The sequence below is a fragment of the Pelobates fuscus genome, chromosome 11 (assembly GCF_036172605.1).
Source record: "Pelobates fuscus isolate aPelFus1 chromosome 11, aPelFus1.pri, whole genome shotgun sequence".
In the NCBI taxonomy this organism is placed as follows: Eukaryota; Metazoa; Chordata; class Amphibia; order Anura; family Pelobatidae; genus Pelobates; species Pelobates fuscus.
Genome location: NC_086327.1, coordinates 106,371,360 through 106,396,410, shown reverse-complemented (window position 1 = coordinate 106,396,410; position 25,051 = coordinate 106,371,360). Strand labels below are relative to the sequence as shown.

General features: G+C 41.0%; 1 protein-coding gene across 1 annotated transcript in view; it reads right to left on the bottom strand.

The window, feature by feature from the left end:
* TMEM88B (transmembrane protein 88B) overlaps nt 1-25,051 on the bottom strand; it is a 110,448-nt gene that overhangs the window by 52,101 nt on the left and 33,296 nt on the right. The gene's annotated exons all lie outside the window — the stretch shown is intronic.

The following is a 25,051-nucleotide window of genomic DNA, read 5'->3' as shown; positions in this document are numbered from 1 at the left end:
AAAATCACCCAGATAGGTTCAGGGGTTCAGAAATTTTATGGAAGTCATAGTTTTTACCAACCGCAGGCATGGTCCCATAGACAGAAATAGTTCCATAGAATCGCGGCTAAGTGACGCTGGAGGACCGACCAGGAACCACAAGGTTTTCAGGCCAAAATTAGTTCCATAGAATCACGGCTAAGTGCCGCTGGAGGACCGACCGGGAACCACAAAGTTTTCATGCCAAAAATAGTTCCAGGGCAATCGCGGCTAAGTCCCCCTGAAGTCTATTTGCGGTTTTGGTCTATGCAAACAAGATGGCCACCACCACGTGTTCAAATGCCATTTCAAATGGCTTAGAAAGTTTGAATGGTTCCTGTTACCAGTCCAAGAGGCACAAATAGTGTTTTCAATTAGGGTATAACGCAGGGGCCGTAGTCACAGGGTAAGAGGCTGGCAAGTATGCCCCTCCAAGAACCCATGACGAGGTCCAGTTCATCACAGTAACAAACTAGGAACAAAATTTCTTCTCAACCCCAGAATTATAGTCAGATCTATCCTTGGATCAAAGAGCTGTTACCCCACTAATTGAAAACTATACCCCTCAATATTATGTTTTTGAAAGTATATATCCAGTTGCTGCTTAAACATATGTACAGACTCTGTACTATGTAAAACCACCTCTTCAGGCTGAGAATTCAACATCCTCATTGTTCTTACTGTAAAACTCCTTTCCTTTGCCTTAGACTAAATCTCCTTTCTTCCAGTCTCAAGGTATGATTTTTTGTCATATGTATTGTCCTATTTGTGAATAGATTTCCAGGCAATGGTTTCTATTGGCCCTGAATATATTTGTATAATGCTATCAATTACCATATAAGGCGTTGTTTTTGTAAACTAAACAAAATTCAATTTGTTAACCTTTAAGTAAAATGTTTAATTCCTTTTTTCAAAAGAACACTATAGGTTCAAGAACACAAACATGTATTCCTGAACCTATAGTGTTAAAATCACCATCTAGCCCCTCTGCCCCTCCCCTTTGCCTCCCTAAATATAGTAAAATCATACTTGTATTCAAGTCTACAGCTACTGCCTCTGCCTCTGACCTGCCTGCTGTCTGCTGACATAATCAGAAGTGGTGGTCTGAGCCAATCACAATGCTTCCCCAAAGGATTGGCTGAGATTGTCAAGGACGCAGATCAAGGGCAGAGCCAGCATGATTCAAACACAGCCCTGGCCAATCAGCATCTCCTCGAAGAGATGAATTGAATCAATGCATCTCTATGAGGAAAGTTCAGTGTCTGCATGCAGAGGGTGGAGACACTGAATGTTTGGATGCATTTTAGGCAGCCATGACCCAGGAAGGATCTCTAACAGCCATCTGAGGAGTGGCCAGTGAAGTTATCACTAGGCTGTAATGTAAATACTGCATTTTGTCTGAAAAGACAGTGTTTACAGCAAAAAGCCTGAAGGTAATTATTCTACTTACCAGAACAAATACAATAAGCTGTAGTTGTTCTGGTGACTTAGTATCCCTTTAATTTTGTAACCAGCCTCTGCATTTTTCTAGTGCCATAACATCCTTCTTTAGAGCAGGTGCCCAAAATTGCACAGAATATTCAAGGTGTAGTCCTCATAAGTTCATATTTAGGCATTACTATACCATCTCATACCAGGTATAAGAGCTATTAGCTGACAGTCTCAATCAATGAATACTGTCAAAACCTAGTAAGACAATATTGAAATAGGAACATCTAGTATGTCAAATCAATTCCGACTGGAAGGACTGCAGGCACCCAAAGCAGCAAGGTAAGTGTCAAACAGTTCAGAAATAGTTTGAAAGATTAATGTCAGAGCACACCATGGTAAACTTACCACCGTAACTACTACAATACACTGGAGTGGTTATGGTGCTAAGACTATTTCGTTAATGCGTCTAAAACTATTTCCAGAGAAAGTATCCAGCCATTTACAAAAAAATCAAATAAAATAAAGGCCAAAGCTGACGAAAATGCCTACTGTAATTTAACACATACAATGACAGTAGATATCGGTGGGAAGAAGCTAGCTGATCCTATTTTCTAATTGTGAAAATAGAATGTCTGCTTGCATTAACGTAAGTTCATTAGGATTAATGTTTTCTTTCTTGGGAAAGTGAAACTTCTATTTCATCTCTTTAAATTTCTTATTATCAATAAAAAAACAAACAGCTCTGCCAATATCCTGTTTTGTCATTCCCGACGGACCTTTCTACTTGTGACATTTTAAATCCTTACTTAATAACAGCTTTCCACATCACAGCATTCACACCACATTGTGCATCAAGGTCAAAGGAAAAAAAGCAATAAATGACACTTGTTGTTTTTTTTTTTTAAATCATTATGCTTTATCATTTTCATTGTCCGATTAGAAACACTGGAAAAAATCACTATAGTGTGCTATATAATTAGAAATGGTATTTAGATAAATTGGTTTGGAGGAGCATCAGAGGACTATGTCTACATTATAGTACAGTTTGGTATTGTACTAATTCAGTTGTTGTTCTTTGCAGTACATGTATCAATTCTTCATGTAGAATCCATGGAACAAAAAACTGCAACAATGGTTATTGAGAGCAGGGCTGGACTGGGACAAAAATTCAGCCCGAGCATTTAAAGGCAGAGCAGCCCTAGGACGGAAGCGTCCTGAGAGGGAGCATGTTGTGTCATCATCAGTGACATGCAACCCTCTCCAAAGTGGGTCACTGATGATGACACAACATGCTCCCTCTCAAGCCGCTTCCGTCCTAGGGCTGCTCTGCCTTTAAACGCTCGGGCTGAATTTTTGTCCCAGCTGGGTGAGGGGACAAGGGCTGGTGGGTGAGATGGGGCAGAGACTACTGGGTGAGATGAGGGGCAAGGGATACTGGGTAAGAGGGGACTGCTGGGTGAAGGAGGCAGGGGCTGCTGAGTGAGAGGGGGCTGCAAGGTGGGGGTAGAGGCTGCTGGGTGAGAAGGGGTAGGGGCTATTGAGTGAGAGTGGGCTACTGGGTGAGAGGGGGCCGCTAGGTGGGGGGGAGGCAGGGGTTTACTCCCCCACCCCCTTCCTTACCTTGCGCCTTTATAGGAGGAAGAGGAGCCGGGGAGGAAACATATTCCCTGGTGGTCCAATGGTTGAGGTATAGACCATGTGCACTGGGGTCCGCATAGTGCATCAGGTTGTACAGCCTGCACAGGAGCATACAATGTGCAGGCCGTGAGAGTAGAGCACCCTCTATGGGCCGGAGGTCTGGAAGCACCAGCCCTAAAGTTGCTGGCCGGGAAGGTCCCTTGATCTCCCCTGTCGGCTTCAGCCCCTGGCCATCGCGGCCCACCGGGCATTTGCCCGGTTTCCCCGATGGCCAGTCCGGGCCTAATTGAGAGTGACATCACAAACATTAAGATCAATAATACATATTTAAAGTATTTTTGTCACTTTTTGGATCCTGGCAATTTTTGGGGGGCAAAGGCTCACATAGGTGGCATGCATTACAATTTGCATAGAAAAACAGAGAGGCGCTCACTACAATAATGTAAAAGTAGGCAGCAGTAAATCAGCGAGGATTCACAAAACCTCGAAAGCGATACAAACTAAAAAAAATACTAACTGCGCCCAAAATGTGTAGTAGAAATATACAGCACCCTTGTGTTAATATAAATACATACATTGACATACTACACCATAAGCCTTTTCCTGCTTTATTTTTTCTACACATATTGGATGGCAACTTTAACAAAGCCCTATATATCCTAAGACGGGGATTGTACCATTCAGGCGATTTAAAGCAGAGCTCTTAGTAGCTCGGTAAAGGGTGAGTTGGTCCTCTATACACTTTATATAAAGCACAGCATATATAAATTACATATTGCACTATTTGTTATTATTTTCTCTTCTTTCTGAGGTTACAACATCGCTCAATACCTGTATATACCAACCTCAAAGAAGTATATGTAAATATATGTATTTATATTAACATAAGGGTGCTGTATATTTATACTACACCTTTGGCACATTTTGTTTGTTATATTTTTGAATGGTAGTGCCAAGGAAGGAAAAGGTGAAGGGAGATATACTTACCTGAAACTCTACCTCCTCTGTCATATATGTTTTAGGACTCCAGGCACTATAATCAGCTCAAACGATTTGAAATGACTTTAGTGCCCATAATGTCCCTTTAAACAAATGTGCTTAGGAGAAATTGTATTTGTCATATTATGGCATCTAAAATTGTCTTTTCTGTTTTTCTGTGTTCCCGTCTTACCAGCTTACCAAGTTCTACTCCAATGTTCTCCTCATGTCCTGTACCTCCTGCATGTTTTTCATGTTTTAAAATGTTATTAAAGACTTAGCAATGAAAACACTTTTATTTCAAGCATAAGCCAATTAGACCAGGACACTGGCTGTATAATATCAGGGCCAGCAGCTGTCAGCAATGTATTCCAGAAAAGGTTTCTTTTTTTGTTAGCATCGTTTTTTGATGTGGTCGCAATGTAGGGCTGAATCCAGGTATGTCCTTTGAGGACTGATGTTTTGGTTTAGGATATAGAAGTGATATGGGGTTTTCGGAACATAAAAGATAATGTTTTACATACAGGATAATGTTGGTGGGGCAGATTGTGGACTTTGTAGGAATATATATGCTAATGTATGAGATATTGGATGATTTTGGGGTGCTTGGTGTTTGTGGTGGATTGTTGGAACCAGAGGCGTAACTAGAAACCACGGGCCCCGGTGCTAAAATTGCCCACCCATACTTCTAACATATAGACACACATACATACACACACACACACATACAAGCACACATACATACAGACACACACATGACACATACATACAGACACCAGGGCAGTCACTTCCTCCCATCGTCTGACATCATTAGAGGGGGCCCGGTCGTGCTATTAAAGCGCTGTAGCGCTGACCGGGCGCCCTGCAAATTAATTGCCATTGGGGGGCCCTACCAGCATGGGCGACCCCGGCGGTTGTATGGGGCCACATTACATGGCCGGCGGGCACCCTGGTCACAGCTGTGACCCCTGCGACCCTGGTTGGAACTTATATAGAGGCACATGATATATTGGTGATCTGATAATTTAAAGATCACTGCTTCCATAAACCAGCATTGTAACAAATCTATTTGTTTTAGCTTACCTCATTACTATGTAGAAAGGATCCTGTGTTAAAGAATCAATTTGTTGTACTTCATTTGTCTGCAGAACTAATAGATTTTATTTTACACAAAGTTTTGCTGCATTAACAAAATACTTGTTCATTGATTAACGCTGACTCAGTAATGAGCATTAATGGCCCGTAAATTTAGTTTAAATTACAAAGCTGTAAGGCTGAAATAGAACAACTTTTTTTTTGTTTTAAAATCAAGTGTACAGTTGAAGTCAAGGAATGGGCATCAATACAGTATTATAACCAGTGCATTGTCAGCAAAGAAAAGTCATTACAGCAGGAACAATTCCGAGTCATTTTAATCAATTGGATGCTGAACCTATATATGAGGTGACCTAGGGAAGATGGGATTGCAGGTAGTGATAACAGCTGGATAAAGTGACTGAGACATCCCGACCACCCCCAAGCTGAGTAAGTGAGTAAGGTATACTAGGTTCACTGTATCACAGGGTATTACTGATATGAAATATGTATGTAAAGGATGATCATAGATGCCCACAGCAGGGCTGGACTGGGAAAAAAATTAGGCCCAGGCATTTTGTATCCACAGTGGCCCACTGAAAAGGGGGCTGGGTCAGATCGGGTGTGTTTTGTCATTCCCAATGACAAGCACGACCCATCTCAAAGTGAGCATGTTGGTTCAATGCTCTTCCAGGGCAGACCATGCGCAGAGCCCTGTATTTGCTCTACACAGCCCAAGCAAATGTAATAACATGCTTGCGTTGTGTTTGCTTAAAACTTGTCTCAGGGGTTTCCATAAATGGGATACTCGCTGTATCCCATTTATAGAGACACTATGTGTTTGATTACATGGAATCTAGTGTGTGCATAGGGGATCCAGAGTGTGTTTGTCAGAAATGTAGGGTGTGTGTGTAGGTGGTGCAGCGTGTGTGTGTTTAAAGGACCCAGAGTGTGTTTAGGAGATATAGTGTGTGTGTGTGTATAGAGGATTCAGAGTGTATATATCGATGTAGTGTGTGTATATCTGTAGATGATCCAGAGTTGGGTAAGGGATCTAGTGTTTGTCTGGAATATAATGTGTTTAGGGGTGCAGTATGTGTGTGAGGGGTACTGTAGCATATATACATATATGTTTGGAAGTAGTGTGTGTGTGTGTGTGTGTGTGTGTGTGTGTGTTGCAGCGTGTTTGGGGGCTTCTGTGTGTATGTGTGAGGTGTGCAGTGTGTGAAGGGTGTAGTGTGTGTGTGAGGGGTGTAGTGTGCCTTTGTGCGGAGTATAGTATGTGTGTGTAAGGATACTGTGTGTGTGAGGGGTGCTGTGTAAGTGAGTAATGTGTTTGTGTGTGTTTGAGGGTGCTGTGTGTGTGAGGGTGCTGTGTGTGTGTGCAGTATGTGTGTGTGAGGCTTCTGTGTGTGTTAGGGTGCTGTGTAAGGGTGATGTATGTGTGTTAGGGTGCGGTGCGTGTTAGGGTGCAGTGTGTGTTAGAGTGCTGTGTGAGGGTGGTGTGTGTGTGTGATCTACCCACCGGTCAGTCATGGAACACAGCTGGGCTGGTGCTCTCATAGCACAGGCTCTGCATGGACCGGCCGGGGAGATCCTGCAATCTCATGGAACAAATGTTTAGTTTACAGAATGTTTGCAGGAAATCATCCCTGTGGGATATATGTTGGGAATTAGCAATTCAAATCTAATTTTACTTATACTGTCAAGAGGATTCTTGGTAAAAGTTTGGTGGAGTTAAAGAAAAAGTGTGAATACTTTATAGAAAGGATTTAACCGAAATGTTCAGAAAATATATAGTATATTTTTCTAATGGATATAACCTCTTTCCTTTATTTATTGCAAACTTGAATGTTGTAGTTTTTTTTTGTTTTTTTTATTCTTTATTTTTGTAGTGCAGGTGAGTACATACCGCTTTTCATGCCCCAACGGCATAGAACAAAAAATTCAGGGTACATAACTTACATGGTATAAAAGCACTGCGATCGTCAGGCACTAATTTTTTAAGGTATAGTAACAGGTTTATAAACACGCTTGTGTGAGTTATCTAGTGTTCGATTACAGCATCAGCATTCCTAGTAGGTGAGGTTATCTAGATACTTGGTGAAATGTAATAATACAAGAGGTTGATTTCAGACTATTTTTGCTTTGTTTTGGAGCTGCTAGGCAAGATATTTCCAGTATGGCTGGCTTGTCTGTGTGTGTGGGATGTGCTTTCAGCCCTAGAGAGGTGAGAGCGGTCTGGGTACAGTGAGTTGACTAACTGGCAGTGAAACTAGATAGAGGTGCGTTTTAACGTAAGGTAGGGTAAAGTGGGCATCACTAATGTTGTGTTAGGTTCTGTCAGGTTAAAACAAAATTGTGAAACAACGTGCTTCTAAGGCATGAAATCATAATTCATAGTGTCTTACAACTGGGTATGGTCGGACTTTGGGTAGTCGGTACCCTGACTTATCCCCATCTCAGTTCTCTGCCCTTTAACCGATGCCATCTCTGGTGGCTTGGTAGCTGCTTCCCACTGCTGGCAGTCGGCAGACCCACAGTGGCTCGTGCTCGTTGGGCCGTCGGTTTGTCTTCCACCCCAGTCTTGGTGTGTGATTAGACTGTGGTCTTGGGTCTAATCTCTCCGCTGTTTGGCTGTGTTGCCGGTTTGCCCCTGGTACCCGCTGGTTTCTGCTTCCCCTTGGCTTGCTCCGGTGTGTATAGCGGCGCTGGCGTCTCTTGTAGCTTGTGTGAATTAGCGGTCTGGGCGAGGGTCGGGACTTAGTGGCTTTAGGCTTGCCTGATGGTTCCCTTGCTACTGGATGCGCCCGCGAGGTTCTGCTTGGTGGCGGGAGGAGACGTTTCTGGTGGCGCCATTTCTGTGCTCGTTTCTCCTCATGGTGTGAGCCTTGATTTCGTGAGTGTGTAGGCAGATGTGATGGAGAGTGCACCTCCGGGCCTGGGGTCAGTGCTTGTCAGTCCTCTATTCTTCGCCAGAATGCCTCGAATATGGCGTTCAGTCTTGCCAGAATGTCTGGGCCTTCTTTTGTGCCAGGCGGCCCAGTTGCTATCGGCACCAGTCTGGGGTGGATGGGCAATGTCTGGATGTGCTGCTCTGTTGCTTGGGCGAGCTCTCTTGGGACCGGGATGACCCCCGCCGGTCCATAGGGGGGGGCACGTGGGCTTTTTGTCTTGCTTACCTTCGTGGTGGACTGCGGGGAACCGGCTGCCTCCCCCGCGCCCGCCATGCTTGTAGGCCACAGGTAATTTTCCGCCGTGTCGCACCCAAAGCGCTGATTGTTTGGTGTCCGCATGTACCCCACAGTGGCATCTCACTATTGGTGGCACTTTTTTGTCGATTTGATACCCTACAGGCCTGGTTTTGGCTTAATTTTTGCCTGCAGTTAGAGGAGCCCACAGTTTCCTGTCCGCTCGGCTCAGCAGTCAGGCCCCGCCCCGAATGTTGTAGTTTTAATACAACGGTTAATTATGGAAACTTTGATAAAATGTAATCCCCTCTCTCTCTCTGCACTTTAGAGATAAGAAGTCTGTTCTGGTTTGTCTTTGTGTGTGGTTGTTATTGTTCGTGTATAGGTTCGTTAATATATGTGACGTCCTATGTTATTTTTAAAGTGAAATGCAATTTCCGATTCAATGTATAATTTACTTTAGTAATATATATGCATGTATAATATGTATATCATGTATTGTTTACAAGTATAAATAGTAGAGGCCGCATATTGTTATAAATCTTTATAACAAACTGTGTCCCACAAGAGACTATATTGCCTCACTGCCTACCTCACATTCCCCGCCATCTCTTCAATCCCCTTGTACCAACCCGCTTGCTTGCCTACCCAAAGAGCGCTCTCTCTGGTGCTACCTAAGTGGAGGTATCCAACAGAGAAAGACGCAAGCTCTACCCGACCCTCTGGAGCTATGAGACAGCTTTACAGCCGCAGAGTCCCACTGGCCGCCTGGAAGCCTGTGCAGACCAATAGGAGAAGGAGCTAATCTAGACTCTTATTAAAACAATAACTTCCCCAGATGAATCTATCTAACTCTCCCAAGTTATATGCACAGTCCCCTTTATATACATATCTTTTAATGGTTATTTTAGCACTAACGCAGTATTTTTATCCTATTTTATATTCCCCTATATACTCGACATACTTTTCTCCATTTTTTATCATAAAAAGAATCGAATTATATGACGATTCCCATATATATCCTTTTATGATTGTTTGAAGAATAGAGCAAATTGTTATTTATATATTGTCAGTTCTCATATTGTTATTCAAACTGTATTTTTTCTTCCGCAATATGTGATATTGTATTTTTATTTGGTGTATTCTGCTGAATATATTCCAAACGTAAAGTTTTTTAGTACTTTGAACAAGTCTGTCGATTCAGATAGTCAAATTCCATATGGAAAATTATTGCAAATCTCTATGCAGAATAAATTATGAGTTTTAGCTCATAGCCTTAAACTCAAAACTACTTTAGGACTTATATACTCGGCTTTTTACTGGACTGTCTATGGTTAAAAGTTACTATAACCACGTTTTTTATTGTAAAGTGTTTTAAAAAGGGGTTTCGCCTTTGAATCACTGTTAATAAAGTGTGTTATACTTCATTCTGTTTTTCTGTATCATTTTAAGGGACAAAAATGTAACAAACTACTGTGGATATAAAGGGGTACTTCACAGACATTTCTAATGGGAATTTGTTCTTAAAATAAGATTTGATCATGAAAACGCATGATAATATCCCTTTAATGAACATGTTTCCACCCTAGGATGTTTGTTGATGTTAATGAACTGCTGGTTATTATAAAGTAAATAATCTTGCAATTGATTATTTTTACACTGCAGATCCTGATATTCCCTTAAGCATGTTGGATATCATTTTTAATGAGAGATTTATTTTATTTGAGAATGTGTGTGCCTTGAAGGTGGACTGTCATGAACAGGGCCGGCCTTAGGGGTGTGCGAGCTGTGCGGCCGCACAGGGCGCCATGGTGCAGGGGGCGCCCTGCGGCCGCATAGCTCACACGGCATGTCTGTTAGCCGCAATGCTAACAAGACATTTGCCTTGGGCGGCATTTTCCAGGGGGCGGCAAAAAAAGCCGCCCCCAAATGCCCAAGGCAAATGTCTTGTTAGCCTTGCGGCTAACAGACATGCCTGGCTGCTGGGCTGGCGGGCGGCTGGCGAGGGAGCACTTCCTCTGAGCTGTATGCTCAGCTCCCTCGCGCGCCGCAGAGTGAGGCTGGGAGCCGGAATATGACGTCATATTCCAGCTCCCAGCCTCACTCTGCAGCGCGCGAGGGAGCTGAGCATACAGCTCAGAGGAAGTGCTCCCTCGCCAGCCGCCCGCCCAGCCCAGCCGCCACTGGACCACCAGGGAGGAAGAGCCCCCCCCCCCCCCCCAGCATTCCCAAAGGTAAGGAGGCTGGGGGGGGGTCTAAATAAATGTTAAAAAATGTGTTAATGTGGGTGAGTGTGTGTGTATGTTAGTGTATGTGTATGTTAGTGTGTGTCTGTTAGTGTGTGTCTGTGTGTGTGTCTGTTAGTGTGTGTCTGTGTCTGTTAGTGTGTGTCTGACTGTGTGTGTGTCTGACTGTGTGTGTGGCTGTCTGGCTGTGTGTGTGGCTGTCTGCCTGTGTGTGTCTGTTTGCCTGTGTGTGTGTGAGACTGTCTGCGCGTGTGTGTGTGTGTGTGACTGTCTGCGTGTGTGTGTGTGTGTGTGTGACAGGGTGTGTGGGAAGGGGTAAGGAGGGGGGGAGGGGGGGACGGGAAGGGGGGGCGCTGTGAAGATTTTTTGCACAGGGCGCCCAAATGCCTAGGGCCGGCCCTGGTCATGAAATAAACAATACTGTGTTATTGGTTAGAAATAGCACTGCATCTAAATTGATGCTGATGGCGATGTAATTAGAAATGTATTGGTTAAATATTTTGTTTATCTTATCTCTATGGGTGAGATCACCATGAATTTCTTTTTTGGCTCCTACCAATTTTATGTCTTGTTTTTTTTTTAGAAATATCATTAAAAAAATGAAACTCTTATTTTACATGATTTTTTTTTTGTTTGTTATTTTCAGGCTCTGACAACTACGTGTAAAGTTAGTGATAGAAAAGAAGTACATCGGACACTCTGCAGAATAACTTATTATAAGAGTTATTATAAGAGTTTCCAAAATGCAAAATGTCAGTTATTGCATTCCAACAACTTCTCCCGCAGGTTCCCCACGTACCTTTATGAACCCAAGAATTGTTATAATTGCCTCACTCACATAACCTTTAATAATTTCAACTTTTAAAATGAATGGACTTGTTAGGTACCTCTAATCTTTTTTTAACATTCTATATTTAAAGGGCAACTGTCCCCTCCAAACTATTTTTAATATAATAATCCTTTTATCAAGTTTTGCAAGGAAATAGATTTGTTTTTAAATGACGTATGTATAGTAAAAAGAGAAAACCCATCCCTACCTTTAGCACAGGGTGGCCATGGCCATTTTCTAGGACACGCATAATTCCGTCATGTTGATTGACTACACATGAAAATGCTGCCCTGTGGGGGGCGTGTCCTGACATCCGATGTGAACGGTCGCAAGTGCTGTGAGCTCCCGGCCGGCGGCAACAATACTGGCATAAAAAACTGATATTATCTATTTAATGGGCAACAAAAGGAAACAGACTCAGCCCTTATACACCCAAGAATCGGGCACGCCAAGAAACTCGAGCGGTCTCGATAAGTATTTCCGAGATACAGTAAAAGTACTAGGAGAAGGCCTAACGGACAACATGGCGACGCCATCTTGCCCGCGCAAAACGCCTGACCCCAGCGAGACAGGAGAAGGGATCTCCCCATCAACCAGCATCGCAGATGGACTAGCAAACATTAGAGAAACTCTCGCACATCTACCTTCCAGGGAGGAACTGGCTAGCATGATAGCGAAGCTCGAATCCTCCGTACAAGATCAAGTATCCGCCATTTCTGCAGACATCAGGCAAGTAAACACGAGGGTGGGAGACCTGGAAGAGGACAGAGATCAAATTTTAGACAGACTCCTCACCCTAGAACATCAACAAAAAAACAGAGACACCAGAACCCTATACATTATGAGGAACACTGAAGACCTCGACAATAGAGGCAGAAGAAACAATATTAGGATAAGAGGGTTACCAGAATCACAGGAAAACCCTGAAAACCTACATAATATACTACAATCTCTGTTTAACAAGATTCTACAGAGGCCAGAAGATACCCCAATTCTATTAGATAGAGCGCACAGGGCCTTAAGACCCAAAGACTTACCACAAGACTCCCCCAGGGACATAATATGCAGAGTTCACTATTACACTGAAAAAGAGGACATTATGAGAAACGCCAGAGAATCTTCAGACATAATGTTTAACAATGCGAAAATACTGATTCTCCCTGACCTGGCATGGCTAACCCTAAGGGGCAGACGAGCGCTGAGACCATTAACGTTAGCTCTGCAACAAGCTAATATAAAATATAGATGGGGATTCCCCTTTGCACTCACGGCCTCCCACCAAGGAATTCAAGCCACCCTAACTTCAGCAGCAGAAGTAGAAGCTTTCACCCAACGCCTAAACATACCTAACATAGAGATACCGGACTGGTACGATATATCGGAACCTGAAAAGACCAAACCGCAAAACATAAGACAGACGGGACAAGTATTGGACACGCGGAGAAGAACTTCATGGAAGACCCCGCCAGCCTCACCATTCCTAAGATCAAGGAAAAATCCAATGACTCCTAGGAAAATAAACTGAAACAAGGCCTAGAAGCAAAAAGGACACAACTCCTAAAGTTAAAAGAGACATATAATTGCCTAAAGTATTATTGGACTTGCCCACCCACCTAATCATCGACTAAGGGAAGGGTAATTATACTCAGATAATGCCGATAAGTAATGTGATACGTAACTGTAAATCATAACTATACCAACCAGCCAATTAAGAATACATTTGTTACTGCACTATGATAAAATAATTAGCTACTGACCCATATGTATATGGATTATAATGTATGCATTTGACATGTTGTTATTAAGTAAATGACTTGATATATAATTTCAACCGGAAGGGTCAAAACACCATATTATTTTTAGTACCTGTCACATTGATACCTATCTAAAACATCCGCCTAAACTACACCTGTTCAAAGCCAGTTAAGGACGACAAGCGTCAAAATGGCCGCCATCCGGAGAGTTAACTCAGTACCGGAGGCAAAGAATTTATAGCACTGTACATAGTGATATAGTGCTCCAGTTCACTTAGGACACAACCCACGGCCCTGAAGGCCAAGAGCGGTACCAACACTTACTTCACTACCTAGCCACAATTCTAAAATTCATCTGGGCTAGCACCTAGTGCTAGACTAACCCAGAAGAGAGTACCGTCTCCTATTTAGAGGTTTACCTATATTCTAACTTCTCACTTTACCACAACCCATCTAAAGGTAGATCTCTATAACCACACGAAGGGTCCAAAGTTCCTCCAGAACTCCCCTTCGTAGTACTTCATACCCGCGACCTCATTGAAAAATACCTGTAAATAGTTGATGTTATATTGTTTATTCGTTAATGTACTTATTTTGTTTGCCTGTATACTAGCAGTGTTACACACACACGAACATTCCCGAACATTTACTCCACCAATCGACCAAACCCAACGCATTTACACAGTAATAGACTCCCATACAGTCATCCCAACTATCGAAGAGACAAAACGCCAATACAACACTCAACAATGGGCTCACTGAAAATATGTTCCATTAATGTTAGGGGGCTAAACACGCCAGAGAAGAGGAAGATGGTCCTAACAGACGTAGCAAAAACCAAAGCAGACATAGTGTTCTTGGAAGAAACACACCTAAAAGGCGCAGAAGCCCCAAAACTCAAGCATCATCAATTCCCCCATGTGTATTACAATAACTACAACCAGAGTAAGTCACGAGGCGTAGCAATATTAATTGGGAAACAAGTCCCATTCACGTACTCAACACATATCACGGACGAATCAGGTAGATTCATTATCCTACAGGGCACAGTGGGGGTGGAACCTATAACCCTTGTGGCAATATACCTACCCAATAAACATCAATGCGGGGCAATGAGGAAGATAATGGCAAAAATAAAGCAAAATACTAAGGGCATCCTCATAATAGGAGGAGACTTTAATATATCACTCGATGCCAATAGAGACAGCACATCAACACATAGTACCCATCTTAACGCCACCAGACTTCAAATGCAACACATCATCAAAACCCACCAACTATCAGACTGCTGGAGGGTATTCCACCCGACGACAAAAGACTATACCCACTACTCCATCCCGAACAAATCATACTCCAGAATAGACTTTTTCCTCATAGAACATAGAGACTTAAGTCTGATATCAGACACGTCGATAGGCCCAATGACCTGGTCCGACCACTCGCCAATATATCTCACAATATCTATCCCTTCACTCCCACGCCCCAAAGGAACGTGGAAATTAAACCCCTTTTTGTTACAGACACCAAAAGTGAAGGACTCCATAGAAAAGTCGATAAAACATTACTTCCACGAAAATAAAACCCCAGATACCTCCGCTTTTACACAATGGGAAGCACACAAAGCAGTAATTAGAGGGGAACTGATCAAGTGGGGCGCTCAACTCAAAAGAGAGAAAAACAAAAAAATCAACGACCTACATAAAGAAATATCAAAACTAGAGGAAGAACACAAACTATACATGACAGACAAGGCCTATTGCAAACTCCTAGCCCTTAGAACCGATTTAAAATCACTCCTCCAAGATAAAGCGAAAAAAGCGATTCTCTGGACAAAACAGCTCCATTACGCTCACGGGGACAGAAGTGGTAAATTTCTAGCAAAAGCCTTAAAACAAAAACAACTGCTCACATACATACCTAAAATCAAACGCTCAGATGAGACCTACGCACACACCACGGAAGAAATAGCAGACACCTTTCATACCTACTATACATCTCTATATAACCTAAAAGACAAGGAAAACAACACAGAGGGAATTCAATCATACCTAGAAACCAAATTTGACACTATCCTCCCAGCAGCTGCTACAAGGTCCTTGGAAGAACCATTCACTATAGACGAAATTAACACAGCTGTAAAACAGACCCCACATAATAAAAGTCCAGGCCCCGATGGGTTCTCAGCCTCATATTATAAATTATTCCAAACAGAACTAACCCAACACCTACTAGAGGCAATCAACTCTATCCCACAAAAAGAATACATCCCAAAACAGACATTAGAGGCAACAATAACCCTCATACCCAAACCAGGGAAAGACATTGAGAAATGCACCAGCTATAGAACAATATCCCTAATCAACGTAGATATAAAAATTTTCACCAAAATGCTAGCAACTAGACTCAGACCATTCCTACAAAACCTCATCCACCCGGACCAAACAGGATTCGTCCCAGCCAGAGAAGCAAAAGACAATACATCAAAAATTATAAACTTAATACATAACACGAAGTACACCAAAAATCCAACCCTGCTCCTAGCAATCGATGCTGAAAAAGCATTCGATAGAGTCGATTGGTCCTTCATGTTCAATACTCTAGAAATGCTGGGATTTGGGCAAAGATGGATAAAATGGATCAAGGCGATTTATTCCGTCCCGACAGCCAGACTTAAAGTAAACGGCCAACTTTCCAAACCATTCACGATAAGCAATGGCACACGTCAGGGGTGCCCGTTATCCCCACTACTATTCATCCTAACATTAGAACCCCTTTTACAAGCAGTAAGAAACCACCCCGACATTAAAGGTATCACAGTCCAACAAACGGAATATAAAGTATCTGCATTTGCAGATGACTTACTCTTCACCATAGAACACCCCATTCTCAGCCTACCCAAATTAATTCAAACCATAGACGAATACAGTACACACTCAAATTTCAAAATTAACGCAGACAAGTGCGAAATCCTCAATATCACTACACCTCCAGATCAAGTAAAGAAATTAAAACAAAGATACCCCTTCCAATGGGCCAACCACTCCATTACATACCTAGGGATCAAAGTTACCAATACACATAAAACCCTATATAAAGAAAACTTCCCGGACCTATTAGCAGCAATCCAAAGGGACTTAAATAGATGGGACAAACCACATTTCAGATGGATGGGTAGGATTAACATCATTTCAATGAATGTCCTACCACGCATTCTATACCTCCTGAACACCATCCCTATACATATCCCGGGGATTTTCTTCAGGAATATACAATCGCTGCTCACCAAATTCATATGGGCCCATAAACGTCCGAGGATTGCCTTCAATTTATTGACCAAACCTAAAGAGGGGGGGGGGCTGGGATGCCCCAATATACAAAGATACCACAAAGCAATTCACCTGGGACGAATCCTAGAGTGGTCACGGGAGGGGAAATCTAGGAAGGCGTGGGTGCACATTGAACAAGCACAAATACAAATTCCATTAAGATCACTCCCCTGGTCCCTGCCCATAGACAATGAGAACTTAACTAAAGACCTACCGACCATCGCAACTACCCTCCAAGTATGGAAAACCATACGCACGTACAAAGACTTTGTCCCGACACCTTCACCCTACTTCCCAATATCCCACAATCCCAGATTCCCCCCAGGCAGGAATAATACCCTATTATCTAAACTTCAACTTAGACCTGCAAACAGAGAAGTTATGCTACAAGATCTAGTCACAACAGAAGGACTCATTCCACTGACTGACATTATAGGTTTAAATCAGCCTACGCTATCACAATCGTTTCAATATCACCAAATTACTCACTTTCTATCCAAAGAAGGCCTGCTACACTGGCAACCCAGAGAGGCCACTAGATTTGAGGAGCTATGCACATGCCCGCCAAAAACTAAAACTATTTCCATATGCTACAAAATACTACAAGATAACACAAATGGTTCACTCCCCTGGTACACAATCAAAAACAATTCCTGGTTCCCCTCCCCAGTGGAGGACAAAACTTGGAGAGCGATTTTTATGAAAATGATAAAAGCCCACTCTAGCGTAACAATCCAAGAAATAAACTATAAATTTCTATCTCAATGGTACACCACTCCAATTGACATCAACAAATATGATTCAAATGCTCCAACGATTTGCTGGAGATGCATGAAGGCGCTGGGCAACTACCGCCATCTATGGTGGGATTGCAGCAGAATCAAGGGATTCTGGAAAGAAGTACAGAGAATCACAGAGCTAATAAGCAAAGTCCCAATACTACTAACCCCAGAAGCACTCCTTTTCTTCCACATCCCAATCTCCTTGAAACAATTCAAAAACTCAATAATACTCTATCTTTTAACCGCGGCCAAACTTGTGGTAGCAGGGCTATGGAAAACTGATGTTAGACCCTCAAGACGGGAGTGGTTTCAAAAAATTGAACACATTAATAAAATGGAGGAATTGAGATTGTCAGCACTAGACAAATACCTCACCTATTACACAATATGGGACCCATGGAACTCCTTTCTAAGAAATCCTAGCTAATTTAACTTAATTTAATTTAATCTAAGACAGCAGCTAGTAGTGACAACAGACTTATTGATGGGTATCAATTGTTCAAGAAAAGCTCAATTCCACCCCCCCCCCCTCATGAGCCCATACATATATATATACACGTCGATAGGAACTACATTGTCTTGTCTGTAACAGTTCTGTTTCTTTGTTTACTCCACAACTGTTGGGAATTGTCTCACAACACCATTATTTTATATTGAAAGACTTTTGTATTATTATTACATCTAAGCATCTTGATTGTACACTGCTAAACCTTTCTATGCATACCAAGATTGAAATGTAAAATGTATACTTTATTTGTAAAACCAAATAAAAAGAAATTACATAAAAAAAAAAAAGAAAATGCTGCCCTGTATTATGGATAATGTATATGCTTCAGGATTCCTGATTGATTTATCACATGATTTGCTACCTGCAGCATTTGACTTCTACAGGGCAGCACATCAATTTATATAAATGATATGTGTCCTGGGAAACATGGTGGATATGATATCAATAGATATACATACACCTTGGGTTGGATAGTATTTGAAACCTGACAGCTAGTCTCTATGGTCGTTCCTGCTTCCGTGCAGTGAATGAAGCAGGGAAGACCATAGAGACTAAGTGTCTGTTTTCAAACACCATCTGAACAAAGGTGCATGTATATGGCTGAAGGATCCTGTTATACATGTAACCTGCATCCATTAAGAGTTTTAATTCTCTGCATCCCCACCAACAGTGGGCCCTCTCTACACAAAGTTTCCATCATAGGTCAGATGTGGGACTGTGCATTTTATATAATGTTAAAGCAGTAAGGTAGTATCTAAAAAGCATTTTCTATGTTTATATGTTTGTGCTCTTTATTCACACAATTTGTGAGGGAGGGGATTATATCCCAGATTCAGGACTAATTACTTGCTTCCTCCGGGAGTCATAGATCTTGTTCCAATGCTTCAATGTAAGGCAGAGAGAGTTGGGTGGAATAGCTACACTTTCTATATAAGGCATGAATATTGGGATATTGAATGGATTCATGTAAGCAATCGCATTCAAACGAGGATAAAGAAGCTGTTACTGCCCGAAGCAAGGGCCTCTAGTCTTAAGGTACAAATCTAGCACTCATATTTGGTACTAGTAAAATCATCTCACAAACTACCATTCTTTTGGTAACCTTGTGTCTGGTGGAGTCAGTAAACTGTAAATCTTCAGGATTTCATAATCTCATTGTAGAAATTGCAATGAAAAAACAAACACAAATGGCAAGTAGGATCTGACTTAGTTTTTGATTGGGTGGTTTATTAAGTAATCTCCGAGGTTTTAAAACGTATGTGGAAGTCCATGTGATTTTGGGTCGAAACGCGTCACGGACGCTCAGTAGATGAGATCTGTGTGCTGTGGATTCACAATAAGCTGGGTGAAAGCCCTCATCATTTGAAAGCGATGTTTGTGAGTCTCTAAGTGCACACAAGCTCACATATGTTAAAGGTAAGAGTTTTATTTGATGAGTTAATATATTTCTTCTTCTCAATGTTTTTTGGTATTGGGATCTCCATGTTTTTTTTTACTCTTATATATATGGTGGAGTTCCTTCCAGAGTGAAGATATTTTTATCAGTGGGGTCTAGCCTCTCCGTTTAAGCCTTCAAATCCAGAGGTGGCCATGTAGGCTCTGGTTAATGTAAATTGTATATCACAGGGATTAATCTACTGAGGGGTATTTTTATAATTTTGGATTTTCTGCACCAAATGATTTTTAATAAGGTGTATTTTTATAATTTTGGATTCTCTGCACTAAATGATTTATAATAAGGGGTATTTTTTTATAATTTTGGATTCTCTGCACTAAATGATTTTTTTTGTATTTTAGGTCAATGGACATGCCTTGTGGATTATATTTGTATGATTTATAAATATAATATTGTGAAGCGCGGCACAAATTGTGTTGGTTTTTGTTTTGTCTTTTATTACACACGGGAGGTGTATTGTGCATGCAGATAAAGCAAAGTTATTTGTTTCTGGTGTCTGATTATTTTGAGTGTGAAGTGACTTTTTTTCGCTGTTGTGAATCTAACGTTTTAAAAAATACTATTGCTTAGAAAACATATTAAACCATTTTAATTATTGTTAGATTAAGGTGATTTGGATAAGATAAAATGTGTGCTTTAATTCCCTGTTGCCCCTGATGTGCCATATGAGAGCAGGACAGGCCTCTCTTGACTATGATAAAGAATTACAGAAAATTTCAGTACGTTTGCCGAGTGAGGTAACCCATGTTAAGTAATAAAAATAGTAATTCTATATCTTTTTATTCTATATTGATTTCCTAATAAATTGATTTTGTTTCATACAATGGGGCTGTGCTAGAATCTATGGTAGAATATAAATATAGTTTTAAAGTGTGAGTTTCCTTTTGGCAACTATAAACTGTTCTTGATTATGATTTTGAGAAAACAATGTTTACGTTGTTTGCTACACCAACGTGTGTTATATTTAACCCCTTAAGGACCAAACTTCTGGAATAAAAGGGAATCATGACATGTCACACATGTCATGTGTCCTTAAGGGGTTAAAAAGGGACTCTTCAAGCACCATAACCACTGCAGCCAGAGCCGATCCTAGGTGGGTGCAGACCTCCCAGGTGCTCTGTAGATAGAAAGGGTGTGCAGCGCTATTCTCCACCCCTAGGTAAATTCCACCCTCACTTGTTAGGCCTGTTCCCTCTGCCACCCGGCACCACTAGGGTTTATCTGAGGGGCCGGGCCCACCTATCTAAAGAGCACATGGGCGGTCTGCACCCACCCAGGATTGGCTCTTACTGCAGTACACTGTAGTGGTTGTGGAGGTTGAAGTAGTTCTGGTACCCTCACCTCTTCCCCCCCCCCCCCCCCCCCTCCACCATTTTGAGTAGTGAGCCTGTTTTAGAATGGAATGATATCTTAGGGATAATTATGGGACAAAATATTACAAAAAATATTTTGTGAAAATTATGAAAACCGTAATATCTTCTGGCATAATATGTTTGATAAGGGCTCGGATCTACATCTCCACTACAGCATTCAGAGAACTGGAAGATATTGATTATTGCTCTGAACTAGCCAGCTAAGCCCTGCACTAGTAATGAAGTCAAAACTTTCTAAAATGATTTGACTACTTACATTGTTAGGGCTCCAGGAACCTCCTGGCACATTGTAGTGGTTATGATGTTTTGAGTGCTCTTATTTAAAACTTGCGTGTCTGGCTACTACATTTCTTTGTCCAAAAAAAAACGGTTTATTTTCTTAAAATATCAATGCTTTGAAATTATAAAAAGGATATTTAGAATCTGTTATGCATGATGTGTCACGACAAGGGTGCCTAATTTATTATTGCACTATGGAATATTGTCCTTTAATGTAATTTGTGTAGTGCATTAAGGACCTGCTTGCCTGGCAGAGATGGTATTGTCAAAGTCAACAGGGGTTAATTTGATTGTATGGAGGTCAAAAGGGGTTACATCTTTTGAAGCTGGAACCCCCACAGAGGTCAGATGACAGAAGGGGTAGTGTGAATGGCAAAGGAATGTGAAAAGGATTTTACAATATGGATGTGAATTAATCAAGGCTCTGCGGGGTGTGAGATCCTACACTTTTACAAGCCTGAATGTCTAGCTGGCTTCAGCCATTTGGCTGTTCCTTGTAATTGATGAGTCAATCTCTGTGATATGTTATTGGACATTAGCCTTGTTCCAGTATCATATGCAAAGAAAGGAAAACATTAATATTCCCCCCCCCCCCCCCTGAATAATAATTAAGCCTCATTTTTGTTATACTTGGAATGTGACAAGTTCCCTTTCTGAACAAACCCAAACATGAGTGGTCTAACTTAACCACATGGGAAGGGATTGTGATGTCCGTCATATTGGGTCACCAGTAAGGCGTGCAACATATGTATAGAATGGGAGAATAATAACAAATTCATAGATGCAATTATTATTTATGTGGCAAGTACATAAGAGAAGATAGAGCCAAATGTTTCTATTTGGATTGAGGTTGGTCTGGAACAAAGGAGGTGGTCACTTATTATTTCTATAGGTACACCTTAACTCCACCCCTGGGCAAGACTTGATAATCCCCAGGGTATATATCCAATGATTGGGAGGGGTGTTGGGGTACTTGCTTGGGGACAAAATCTAATTTTGAAGTAAGTCACCATCCTCTTGGCCAGCGACTCCCTGGGCAGAAGTTTTACTTTGAAAATCTGAGTAAGTGATTTAGGACTTCTGTTATTTGATCCCTTTTGTTTTTATCTGTTGTTGGTGTAAATAATTAGTTTTTTCATCTGTTTTTTATATGCACTGTGACTATTTTTTGCTCATAATAAATATTCCGTTACTGAGTTCTGCCTTTGTCTGGTTAAGAATCACGTTACCTGAAGAGACTAATTAGTGTTTTGCAATTGCTTAGCTATTGTGCTAAGTTGTATTGGTGGGTTCTTATTATTAAGTTACCTGGGGGGACCAAGGCACCCCATTTATAAATTGTCTTGGTGGTGGCAGCGTTAAAATAGTAATAGTTATATTATTATGTTTAAGTGTGGGTGGATGTTAAGGGGGATTTTGCCATTATTTCCAGTCTAGTGCAGACAAATAGTGAACTTTAACCCTTTCCCCACCACAACTACGTCACGCACACTCTTCAAGTAGGGTGCGTTCGTGACCAAACTTTTCTTATTTTGTTACATTGCAGATAAAAAAAGATCACGTATTTCAACAAAATGGCTGTAGACCATATTAAACCACAGGTTTACCAAAGCTTTTTTTGCTCTCGAGAGACTAATAGATACAGTTCATTCTGAACTATATACTTTGTAGAGGGAAATTCTTACACAAAAGCTTTAGAGATAACAGTGAAATTAGAAATGGAGAATGTTAATATATCGAAAAAATCTAAGTGAAATTTAGTTTTGAAAATAATGGATTCATTCATGTAAAGGTATCTGCTTGTACTCTAGAGGATCAACAATAAAAATATTTTAGAAGTCAATAATGGTTCCAGTTAAAAGGACACTATAGTCACCAGAACAACTATAGCTTATTTTATTTGTATCTATAGCTTATTGTATTTGTATTTGTATAACTTATTGTATCTGGCTGACTGGCCAGGGTTGTGTTTGACTTGTGCTGACCCTGCCCCTGGTCTGCCTCCTTGACAGTCTCACCTAATCCTATGGGGAAGCATTGTGATTGGCTCAGTCCACCACTTCTGATGATGTCAGCAGAGAGCAGGCAGGCCAGAGGCAGACAAGGGCAGAGGCAGCAACTGCAGACTTGAATTCACGTAAGATTTTACCATATTCAGGGAGGCAAGGGGAGGCCAGGGGGGGGGGCTAGATGGTAGTTTTAACACTATAGGTTCAGGAATACGTGTTTGTGTTCCTGACCCTATAGTGTTCCTTTAAGCAGTGAATTCAATTTTACTTTAAATCTAGAAAAAAAAACTAGTTATTCACCTAATCACATGACTTACATATATTTTTCGGATGTGGGCAACATGGAACATCACAAAAAATGTCAATGTATCTGGTGGAGTAGAAATGTGATGGTGTATATCCAAAACATTAGGGGCTCTAAATGTAGACTAACAATTGTAGACTAATACATAGAAAAACATCTTATGACTGATCATGTGTATGATATTAATATCCTCATACGATATTTATATCTATTTTAGAAAGTATAATTTTAAAACTGTAAATGCTTTAAGCATACCTAACGTGCCAGCGGGGATACCAATTCTAATTGAATCCTACGCACATATTAAAATAAAGAAAAGAAAAAAACGTATTAAAACGGTGAAATAGGATTAGTGATTTAATTCAAAGTACAAAAACATAGATAAGTCATTGAAAATAATTCCAACTCTTAAAAAAAATGAATGTATCCAGTGTACAAAAAAACAGCTGGTGATTGCTTTTTGAACAACCTCCAAATATCTTACTGAGGCCAGTAATATACAGAGCTATATCCTTCACAATCTGTGGAGTATTTGAACTAAAGTTGAAAGAATAAAGATTCCCTTTTAGTAAGAACATTGAGACTGAGAAAAGAAGACAAAGACACAATAGCAGAGTAAAGAGTTGGCAAAAAAATATTCTTGGTATTTATTTATTTTAGAAACAAGATATAACAAGAAATACGAGGGAGTTAAAAATAAATAAATAATAATAATTTTGTCTGTTTTCGTGCCAGAATACCTGCTTAGATTATAGCACAGTCAGAAAATATTGAACGGTTTGTTCCTTTGCTTTACTTTGAAAATCTTTTTTCCAGTTTTTTATATTTCTTTTGTGCAATTTTAACTTTTTTTTTTGTTAAATGTTTTCCTTCTCTTTGTGTTTTACAACAATATCCTTAAACTAGCCCACATTTCCTTGAACGTGCTCTTATTCCAACAAAGAGTGTGCACAAAGCATTTTTAGTGCACCCCTGCCTTCTGAGAAAGCAGCTCTGTTAGATTAGACTGATACATTCATCATAAGGCAGATAGTATCAAAGCAGTATGTCTCGAATGACAGTAAAAGACCAGGAAGCGAGGCAAGCGACCCTACCTTTTTTTTTTTTTTTTTTTTAACAGTCCTTTTTTTTATTTTTATATTAGGCGAGTTTAAAGCGCCCCTTTGATGTTTAAGTGATTTATACAACAATATCATCTCAAATTGAGAAGCAGCCTGTGCCTATGTACATACTGTAAAATAATACATTTTCTAATAAACATCTCTAGATAACAAATAAGAAAGGAGTGCCCTATATACAACGGTTCTGAATGACTGTACTCCCAGAACGCCCTGCAGAAATATACAGACGAACACAAAGAGGAGCCCAGTTGAACCCAGGTAAGTATCAAACTGTTCTAAAATAGTTTGACAGATTATGCTGGGATTGAGCCAAGGCACTCATCGCACCATAACCACTACATAAGGCAGTAATAATTATGATTTTACTGTTCGTTTGAAGTACCCTTAGCAATTGTCTACTATTTTAAATGTAGCCTATGAACAAGGACATAGGCTATGCACTGCACACCTGTGTTCTGCACTATTTTGTGCATAGACGTCTCAAAGCGTGTAACCCTATTCAGGTTAATATAACCTTTATGAATGGAAGTCGAGACTACAAAACCCATGGAGATGTTTGTGTCCCATGTCTCGTGATGCGCATCCAAAATGACGGATGCCAGAGCAACTTGGGAAATGTAGTTGCAGACTTGGTAACCTGCTAATGAAGAGACATTTCAAGAGCCAAGACTAGTCCTCAAGCATACACAGTGATTTCCTGGGTCACAGAGCTTCTTGGCCACAGAGGGTCGCAT